The sequence below is a fragment of the Tenrec ecaudatus genome, chromosome Y, assembly GCF_050624435.1.
Source record: "Tenrec ecaudatus isolate mTenEca1 chromosome Y, mTenEca1.hap1, whole genome shotgun sequence".
NCBI lineage: Eukaryota > Metazoa > Chordata > Mammalia > Afrosoricida > Tenrecidae > Tenrec > Tenrec ecaudatus.
Window position 1 is genome coordinate 19,073,650 of NC_134549.1, and position 10,521 is coordinate 19,084,170.

Here is a 10,521-nt window from a genome sequence, read left to right on the forward strand (position 1 = left end):
GATTCTGCACAGCAAGGACAAACAGCCTTGTAGAGAGTTGGCTGCTCAAAAACAAAACAAAACAACAAAAAATTATTACCATCAGCCTTCTGTTAAGCTTTAGCCACGACCGGCACCAAGGATTCCCTCATTGCTCAAGACCAAGAACCCCCCCCCCAAAAAAAAAACCTTCCAGAACCAAACTCACTGCTGCAGAGCAGATTTTGAGCCAAGGTGAGCCCCCCATGGGACAGAACAGGATGGCCCTTTTGGGTTTCTGAGACTTTAAATCTTTATAGGGAGCTGAAAACTGCAAATGCCAATAAAATGATTTAACAATAAATGTGAGGGGAAAGAAAAGCTCGTCTTTCTCCTGCAGAGCAGGTAGAAGGTTTGGGTTTGAACCGCCGACTTTATGGGTAGCAGAGATCAGCACACAGACCAACGATCTGCACAGGGCTCCTCCTTATCCCAAAGGCCCATGTTGAACCTGTACTCTAACCCAGAAGGAATCCATGTCCTTGTGGCCTGAGTGTCCGGAACATCTGTGGATCTGCAGTGAAGGTGACATTCACAAAAAGCAATGTACTCAACTGGGTACGTATGGGTTTGCTTCTGCATTCCTTGCACAACACACACACCGGCCACTCTGCAGGACAGGGGTAAGCCTGTCTCTGTGGTATTCCGAGGATGCAGCTCTTTACGGGAGTAGAAAGTCTCGTCTCCCTCCTGAGGCGTATTTGGTGGTTTCCAACCGCTGGCCCTGGGGTTGGCAGCCCCACGCACGACCCACCGATTGACCCGGGCTCCACTTAGCTTTCATCCTGATCTTTGTCATTTCAGCTGGTCCGCATTCAGTGAATAACTGCTTGTGTTGTGACCGGCCCTGTTCTATGTACTGGTGACATAAGAGGAAACTTGGAGGTTGGCAGGAAAAGGTATCGGTCCTAAAACAAACAACCAAATCAAGATGTAGGCCCATGGATGCAGTGGACACCAAAGCTCACCTGTGAGATGATTGGACAGACCCTCTCAGAAGGACCGCACGGAAGGTATGACAAATCCAGGGTGCGGTATGGCACTGATGAAACATGATAACTGTCCTCTAGTTCTTTAATATTTCCTGCCATGAAGGTTACGGTTTTTATTTGCTTTACCTCATTAGTCATGTTAGATTTTTTTATGTTCATGTGTACAATTAAGATCGCTTCGTCCGTATGAGGCATCATCAGAACAAAACATCACATCATTGTGAATGACAGGGAGTGCAGAGTGGAGACCCAAAGTCCATCTGTAGGCAATTAGACGTCCCCTTACTTGTCCTGTCCCGTGGGACCTTCAACACGGATCCTGGAGGAGGGAGTGGGAATTGTGGTGACAAGAGGCATGAGAAATGGAAACAAGACAATAGCCTGATCAAGTCTCGTCTATTGAGTAAAGAGCTACAGCTTATGTGGGCCAGCAAAGGGGGGAGCAGGATGCAGGTGCTTATCTAAAGAACATCGCACCACGTTTGCTTAAGCTTTACAGGCTGGGTACTTCCTGGGAATGCTGACCACAGAACAGAGACTTCCATATCTATGTCTAGCAAGCTAAGTGTGTCAAACACAGCTGCAGTGCTCTGTCACGAGGGCTGGGGTGGAAGAATACTCCGAGCTCAGGCTAATAAATTCCAAGTAATGGCCGGGCCTCATGGCTCCGGACACTTAGTGAATGGTCATGGAGAGGAGATGAGCCAGTCAGGGTGCAATGTTACAACAACGAAACATACAACTTTCCTCTAGTTCCTAATTGCTTCCTACGGCCATCACTATCATGTTCCCAGTTCTACCTTACAAATCTGGTTAGACCGGAGGATGGACACTGGTACAGATAGGGACTGGAAACACAGGGGATCCAGGACGGATAAACCCCTCAGGACCACTGGCGAGAATGCTGATACTGGGAGGGTGGAATGAAGGTTAGCGAGAAAGGGCCAAGAGATTACAAGGATGTACATGTAACCTCCTCCTGTCAGAGAGACAGAAGTGGGTGAAGGGAGACATCAGACGGTGTAAAATATGAAAAAACAGTAATTTATAAATTACCAAGGGTTCATGGGGGACAGAGTGCGGAGGGAAGGGTAAGTGAGCTCAATTAGAAAGCAAATGTTTTGAAAATGATGAGGGAAACAAAAGTGCTTGATACAATGAATATATGTGTGGATGGTGATAAGACTTATACAAGCCACCAATAATTAATTATTAAAAACGAAAAGAAAGCATCTCAACTCAGTCCATTCGAAGCCTAGAAGTCCAATGTTAGCCCATATGTCTATAAAGTCCTCACAGGCTCAAGAAACACATGCAGTGATGCCGAGTGCAGGAGGATCACAGGCCAGTGTGTAGAAAGTCCTTGGATCCAGTGGTGGTAGAAGGGTCTCAGCAATTGCAGGGGTTTCCCTGTGGCTTCTCCAGGTCCCAGGGCATGCGGTCTCTCAGCATAGTGTCATGTGTCTTATCCAAAGGAGTGAGCTGAGAGGCAGTCTGTGTCCCAACAACGAGAAAATCCAGGAATTCCCAGGATTCTCAGGAGAAGGCCATGCCCACAGAGGCCTCATAGGTAAGATAGCCACCCCGATTGACAGACTAGACGCCACCCTTCCCTCTAAATCCTCTCAAGTCCCAAATGGACACCAGATTATATAACTGTCATAATTGTTCTCTGTCTGATAGCTAGGCTATTCACACCCCTAGAGGACAGTCTGAAAGGACACGGGGAAGATTTAATCCAGGTGAGGATCCTACAAATGGACGTTTGTCTTCCACTGTCATCCATTGTCTTCTCCGCACGCTGTGCCAAGAATTTAAACTCGGACACTCTTTCTTCCTTTGTATTATGAATTTATTATTCACAATCCTTGTACCATCACCTAGATGTCCTTCCAGGTGGACAGTTGATGTCTGACTTAGACAGGTGCTTGATTTTAGACGAATCTTTAAGACCGCCATATGCAATTCTGTGTGATAGCATGAGAGGCAGGCATCTTCTGGTTTCTTTCCATTTCCCTATTGCCCCCATATCTTCAGTGATCTCATGATGGCAAGTATTGAGGAGCACCATTACCTAAGGAGGACTTTTTCTTAGCTTGGGGCTCGAACTCCATGTAATCCATTCACACACCCTTAGACCTCCAAACTGCAGCCAGGAAATGGTGAGTGCTGGGCCACCTGTGCTAGTCTTTGTCCGTTTTGGGTATTTCTTGCCTTTTAAAAATTGTATTAATTGGGAATTAATACATATATCACTCCATAGTAAACTCATGTGAGCAGAATTGTACGTGTGCTCCACAGTCAGCTCCCAAACATTCCTTTTTCACATGAGCTTGACATCTCCACTTCACCTCGATACCAACACTGTACCCCCTCCTCCCTAAAAACTTCTATTTATGATATAGGCTCATGTAGTCTGGGTTTCTTGTACCAAAAAAAAAAATACGATTGAATTTAGCTTCAAGAGGGTGACCCCATTGACCAAACACCCCCTCATTGAACAAACCAAAAGGAAACAAAAAATACCCACCCCAAATACAGAAACTATCAGACACCAGAGCAGTTCTAGCACGCATCCAAGGGGGTGTGTGTCTGGGCGAGCCAGCCCCTAACACATCATTACGGGTCCGGTAGGTGCAATTGTACAGAGATAACAAGAAAAGATCATAGTAAAGTTACAGAGAGCATCAGAGATAGAAGTGAAGTATTGAAATAAATGGAGTCATACACGATTCATGGTAGCATGCTCACCTCAGCCCCGCTGATGGTCCACGTGGAGGGAGAGAGAGATCTTTAATGGTAGCCCAGGGCCCTTTTATGTTCTCTGGGGACGTGCAAGCCCCCTAATTACAGGTGAGGACTTACGTCACAGGAAGGGGCTGTCCTATAAGCAATACAGCAAGGAGAGATGGGTGGTCCAAGGATACACAGGCAATAGGAAGGGGAGGGATTGGGGTTCTACATGTGACAAGATGGACAGGTCCTAGTTTAGGATGGCGGCTTAACTTTGACCTAATTCCCCACATCTCCATAGGAGCCATTGTCAGTAGGGTGTAAGCCCCACTGCTGGAACCAGATAGATGGCTGCAGGCGTCCATTGGCTTTGACAGCAGGGAGTGGGGCCTGCCATAGAGTCTGGTAACTGATCTCACTCTGGGGGGATGTCTGAGCATCTGGCCTCCCCCCACAGGTGTCGGAATCTGCTGCCAAAGTTTTAAAGGTTCAAGTCAAATTTACGCTTTGATCTTCTCTACTTGACTCTGCAGTGGGCTCTGTTTATTGCTAGTCTTGCTTTATGATCGGAAATGTGGTGTGTGGTTCTAGCCGTGTCATGTGGATCTGTGTTTCTTAACTTTTTTAGACACCCACACAGGTTAAACTTATAATTTTTTCCCTGCTTTTGTCCATAACTCAAGGGTTCCTCCTGCCTCTTTTGTACACACCAATACTTGGGCAGCTGTGTGATCAGTTTCCTCTTCTGCTCTGAAATGTTACCTTGCTCTGCTCCCCGATGAGAAAGAAGTCAGACTCTCTTCAGTTCCAACAAGTCCCCGAGAATGAGAATATCTGTCCTCTGACCACAAATCACAGGTCAGGTTCCTCTCCCCTTGCTCTTCCACATCTCGGTCTGTTCCAGTGACGCCCAGCCCTTGGCTCTTCCTCGAACACAGGAGCCTAATTCCCACCTTGAGGCTTGTTCTCTGGCTGTTTCCTCTGTCTGGGAAATCTCTCCTCAGCGATCCTTTGGATGTGCCCATTGCAGCCTCAAGTCTCAGCTCTGGTGCGTCTGTTCAGTGAAGTCCAGTCTGAAGAGTCCAGTGAGTGCTGCTGCTTTCACTCTCGGCCCTGCCACCGCTCTGGACCCCACTGTGTTGCTGGTGTCTCCATTGTGCTTCTCCACCGCACAGGAGCGAGGGGTTTGATGTATTGCTGATTCCTGGATTGTTGTACCTGTAGAGTAGGGGAATCCTTTGAATTATCAAGAATGTATCACAATTACATAAGGACTCTTACACATTTTAGCTTCTCTGATAGTCGTCATTCGTTTTTGTTGTCTAGTCACGATTTTCTTTCTAAGAGGTGTCTGAGGTTAGGTGACAGACGAATGGAGTGGATCCTGCACTTCCTCTTTCTTTCCTCCCGTTTCAGTTTTCAGTGCATCTTCCCTTAGCCTGATAAATGTGCTATAATTGAACATTTTTGATACCTTATTGTGTTAGGCTGAGGTTGACTCGAGAAGCAAATCCAGTGACACACGTGTAAGAAAGAGGTTTATATCAAGAAGTAATTACATACCAAGGACACATCCCAGCCCAATGCAACTGAAGTCCAACTTCAGAGTCACACAACTAGCGTGTGATACTAGTCCTGATACTCGTCCTAACTTCAGAGTCACACAACCACATGATGCAGAATGCAGGAGGTCACAGGACAGTGCGTACAGTGCAGGTGGTCGTCACAGGGCTGTGAAGCACTCAGGGTCAGCAGATGGAAGGTGAAGGCAGAGGGGGGTGGAGGTTCTCAGGACCCTCCTTTTTAAAATAATTTTATTGGGGGCTCATACAATTCTTATCAGAATCCATAGGTCCATCCATTGTGTGAAGCACATTTGTACATTTGTTGCCATCTTCACTCTAAAAACATTTTCTTTCTACTTGAGTCCTTGATATGAGCTCTTCATTTTTCCTCCTCCTCCAACTCCCCCTCCCTCATGAACCTTTGATACTTTATATATTATAATTTTTTCTTATCTTACACTGTGCAACATCTTCCTTCACATACTTTTCTGTTGTACATCAACCAGGTAGGTGGTTATATGTCGATCCTTGTAGTCAGTTCCCCCTTTACCCCAAATTCCCTCCACCGTCCAGGTATCGCCACTCTCACCACTGGTCCTGAAGAGATTCTCTGTCCTGTATTCTATGTTTCCAGTTCTTATCTGTACTCATGTACATTCTCTGCTTTTGCCAGATATTTACGGTCGAATTAGGATCATGATAGTGCACTGAGTATGCATTTAAGAACTAGAGGAAAGTTGTATGCTCCATCGTTGATACCCTGCACCCTGACTGGCTCCTCTCCTCACCACGACCCTTAAGTAAGGGGGTTTCCAGTTTCCTACCGATGGGCTTTGGGTCTTCAGTTCATTTACAATAATTCTTTCTCGTTTTTTGATATCTGGTACCTGGTCCCGTCTACACCTTGTGGACACACAGGCTGGTGTGCTACTTCCATGTGGGCTTTGTTGCTTCTGAGCTAGATGGATGCTCGTTTATCTTCATGGCTTCAATAGTTGTGTCGGGAGGGTAAGTGTGATAGTTTGTGCCAGCCTGGCAGATAAACACAAGTAGGATTACCTGAAGGGCAGAGGGATAAATGGCTCGGTGAGCCTCACCTTTGTTGTTCTGTGCCTCAGTTAAAGGGGTACACTACCTGTGGGATGCCTAGCCTGTGGACTGTGTCGCTGTAAGTTGAGGTCCCTTTAAGCCCACACGATTGGAATGTTCATCTCTGGAGCTGGGGACTGACAGTTGGGGACCTGCCTTGCTGTTTGCTGCCTGGGTATATATAGCCCAGCTCTCTCTACAGAAGGGGACTGGCAACTGGCGGCTCTCAAGCCTTAAAGGACTGCTGGTGTCTCACTGCTTTATAATTTAACTGTTAATTTCTTGTATTATCTATCTGTATATAATTTAATGGTTCATTTCTTGAATTATATATCTATCTTTATAAATATGTTTATATATAATTACTAGCAATCTGGTTTGTCTCTCTAGAGAACCCTGTCCAATACATTTGGTACAGGAGTGCTTCTAGAGAAATAAACTATAAATATGGATTTCTTAAATTGGTTTTCCAACCTATTTAATCTTGACGGGGATACGTCTACTACCCATACTAATCCATGGAGTGAAATAGCAAAGATAATACCTAAAGTAGATGACGTGCAGGATAAAGGAGTTGCTCTAGACAATCGTATATTTGATAAGTTCCAGGAGTTTTGTGATAATGACAAGTATAGGGAAGCTGGTTGGCTGGTCCTTCATACGATGGAAAGTGTGATTAAGGAGAGGGATGATCTCAGAGCCTCAAAAGCACGCCTCAGGTGCAGACTAACAGATTTGAAAACTTCCATCTGTGCTACAAAGGAGAGCCTTCTCTCCTCTAGTAAAAGAGCTGACATTGCTGAGAACCAGGTCCAGAGTCTCATTATACGAGTGGCTGAATTACAACGGCAGCTGAATTGCAGATCTAGAGTAGTATCTGAAACCAAAGTAAGGGCATTAATTGGGAAAAGTTGGGACCCTGAAACATGGGATGGGAACATATGGGCTGATGATCCAGAAGAAGAGGATATTGAGCCCTTAGAAATACCTGAGCAGATTAGCCAAACTATTCAAGTTGATGTGCCAGGTGGGGCTGCATCAGTAGCATTACCTGAGGAAGATGCCTCGCAAGATATTGCTGAGAGCACCCAGGACACACCCTCACCACCCATTATTTCCGCTAGACCTGTCACTAAAATTAAGTCTCAGAAACCTCCTACAGGTGAGGTTGAGAGGATTATCCAAGAAGAAGTGCGCTACACACATAAAGACCTGCTCGAGTTCTCAAATACGTACAAGCAAAAGCCTGGAGAATATCCCCTGGGAATGGTTACTCAGGGTGTGGGATACTGGTGCACGAAATGGAGACTTGATCTCCTGTCCGTGAAGCTGGAGGAATTCCAACTCTTCCACAAGGTAATGGGGGGGGGGTGTCCACTTGATGTAGGGTTCCAAAGATGCGGGGTGGGGGTTCTCTTGAAGGCAAGATCTCACCAGCAACCAGGCGTCAGTCCCTGGATCACTGGAGTTCACAGTAGATCTGCTTGTGCTGTATGTTGAACAGGTGTTTTGATTGTTCTAGAACCAGTTTATTGTAGAGAACGTGCAGGAGACAATTTTGGTTTTAATTTTAACAATCTTTATATGCTCTTTTCATCATCAATTGTGCTTGTAGTGTTTTATTGACATAATACTTCACCTGGGTCTGTAGGAGAAAGATGGCCTTTTCTGCTCCTGTGCAGGTCTACAGCCTTGGAGACCCCAGAATCCGTTGTGTGTCATATGGGGTTGTTGTGAGTCAGAGTCCCGGTGATGGTCATGAGTTTGGAACTCCCTCCAACCTTCCACTTCCCCTCCTGGTATCACTACTCCCATTATTGGTCATGAGGGGCTTATCTGTCCTGGATTCCCTGTGTTTGCAGCTCTTATCTGTATCCATGTACACACTTTGATCTTGCTGGATGTGTCAGGTCGAGGGGTCATGATGGGGGAGGGGAGAGAAAAAGCATTAAAAACTAGAGGAAAGTTGTATGTTTCATCGTTGGTATACTGCGCCCTGCTGGCTCGTCTGCTCCCTAAGACCCTTCTGTAAGGGGGTGTGTTGGACTACTTTAAGAGTTGCCTGAGGACAAGGGATTACAGTTGGCTTTTGTGTGTCCAGGAGGTGGGTATTTGTTTGAAGGAGGATCTTTCTAGATAAGAAAGCCATCCCTGAGGATTCTGCACAGCAAGGACAAACGACCTTATGGAGAACTGCTGCTTAAAAAACAGACTATTACCATCAGCCATCTGTTGAGATTCAGCCATGACCAGCACCAAGGATTCCATCATTGCTTCCTGGGGGTTCTTTTTCTCAAGACCAACAAAACCCCGAAACGTTCCAGAACCAAACTCGCTGCCACAGAGCAGATTCCGTGCCACCGTGACCCCCTTTTGGGACAGAATAGAACATCCCCTTTGGGTTTCTGAGAATGAATCTTTAGGGGAACCGAAAGGTGCAATACTAATAAACTGATTTAAAAATAAAAACGTGACGGGAAAGAAAAAGGAAAAAAAAGGTCATCTTTCTCCTGCAGAGAAGTTGGAAGGTTTGGGTTTGAACTGCCGACCTTGTGGGTAGCAGAGATCAGCGCACAGCCCAGCGACCTGGACAGGGCCCCTCATCCCAAAGGCCCGTGTTGGACCTGTATTCTAACCCAGAGGGAATCCATGTCCACCTTGTGGTCCGCGTCTCCTGAACGACTGGATCTTCATTGAAGGTGAGTGGCATTCAGTAGAAGAGAGACACACACAAGAGGCACATTGCTTCTGAAGAATAATGGTCACTACGCGGCCACTCTGCAGGACAGGGGCAAGACTGCCCCTGTGAGATTCCGAGGATGCAGCTCTTGACGGGAATAGAGAGCCTCGTGTCCCTCCTGAGGAGTAGTTGGTGGTTTCGAACTGCTGGCCCTGGGGTTGCAGCCCCACGCACGACCCACCGAGTGACCGGGACTTCACTCACCTTTCATCCTGATCTTTATCATTTCATACGGTCCGCATTCAGCGAAGGACTGCTTGCTGTGTGACTGGCCCTGTTCTGTGTGATGGTGACACAAGAGGAACCTTGAAGGTTGGCAGGAAAAGGTATCATTCCTCAAACAAGCAACCAAATCCATGTGAAGGCCCATGGATGCAGTGGACACCAAAATCCACCTGCGAGATGATTGGACAGTCCCTCTCAGAGGGCCCACATGGAAGGGGTGACAAATCCAGGGTGCGGTGTGGCATTGATGAAACAGATAACTGTCCTCTAGTTCTTTAATATTTCCTGCCCGACGGTCACGGTTTTTATTCGCTTTGCCTCATTCATCATGTTAGACTTTTGTGTGTTCATGTGTAGAATTAAGATCACTCGAGACAGGAAAGCCAAGATAGATAACCCTTCAGAAACAGTAACAGGAGTAATGGCTCCTTGAGGGAACAGGAAGTGAGGGGCGAGGGGAGAAGGGGGAGCTGAGTCCATTGATGACTCTATAGCCCCCGCTCCAGGGGAGTGAACCACAGTTGTGTATGTGAATGGATATGCTGGATGGCGTGAGACACGGCAAAAAATAAATAATAGTAATCATGCCTCCTGGAGGAGGAGGGTATAAAAGGGAGCTGATATCACGGAGTCCAAGAAGAGAGAAATGTGTTGAGACTGACTGGTAGCCATTGTACGGTGCTGCTTGTTGCGCTCGAACTCAGGAATGTTATGCTCCCAATAAAGTGATTTTTTAAAAAAGGACCTTGGTGTGTTCTAAGTAATGAGTTCACCCACACATTCTGTGCTTCAAACTCTGAGGCCCTTGAAAGGCACAGACAACAGAAAACTCACAAGCTCTGTCCCATGAGGTGCTCTGTGCAGCAAGTGAGATGGAGCACAGCCGGTGCTGTACCAGGAGCCAGACAGGAGCACCAAGGCTGCGTAGAAGAAGGCACAGTGGGATGACAGCAGCGGGTCCTCAGAAGTGGTCGCCTTATAGAAAGTCTTGATGTGAAATGAATGAATAAACAGACAAAACTGAAATAGAAACATCGAAGCAGGTGAGGTAGAAACACAGATGCCAAACGGGAGAGTGGCAGGATTGGTTGCTGGGTTTAAAAGCCAGCGGAATACTGGCTGACAGTGGTCAAACAGCAGAGGGCTGTGATTGTGGTAA

The 10,521-nt window shown here is 46.6% G+C and overlaps 1 protein-coding gene across 1 annotated transcript in view; it reads left to right on the plus strand.

The window, feature by feature from the left end:
- LOC142435523 (uncharacterized) overlaps positions 1 to 10,131 on the plus strand; it is a 44,439-nt gene extending 34,308 nt beyond the window's left edge. Inside the window, exon 5 of the transcript XR_012781562.1 lies at positions 823 to 10,131. The gene's annotated coding sequence lies outside the window, so the exon portion shown is untranslated. The remainder of the gene's footprint in view (positions 1 to 822) is intronic.
- Positions 10,132 to 10,521: the final 390 nt, after the last annotated feature.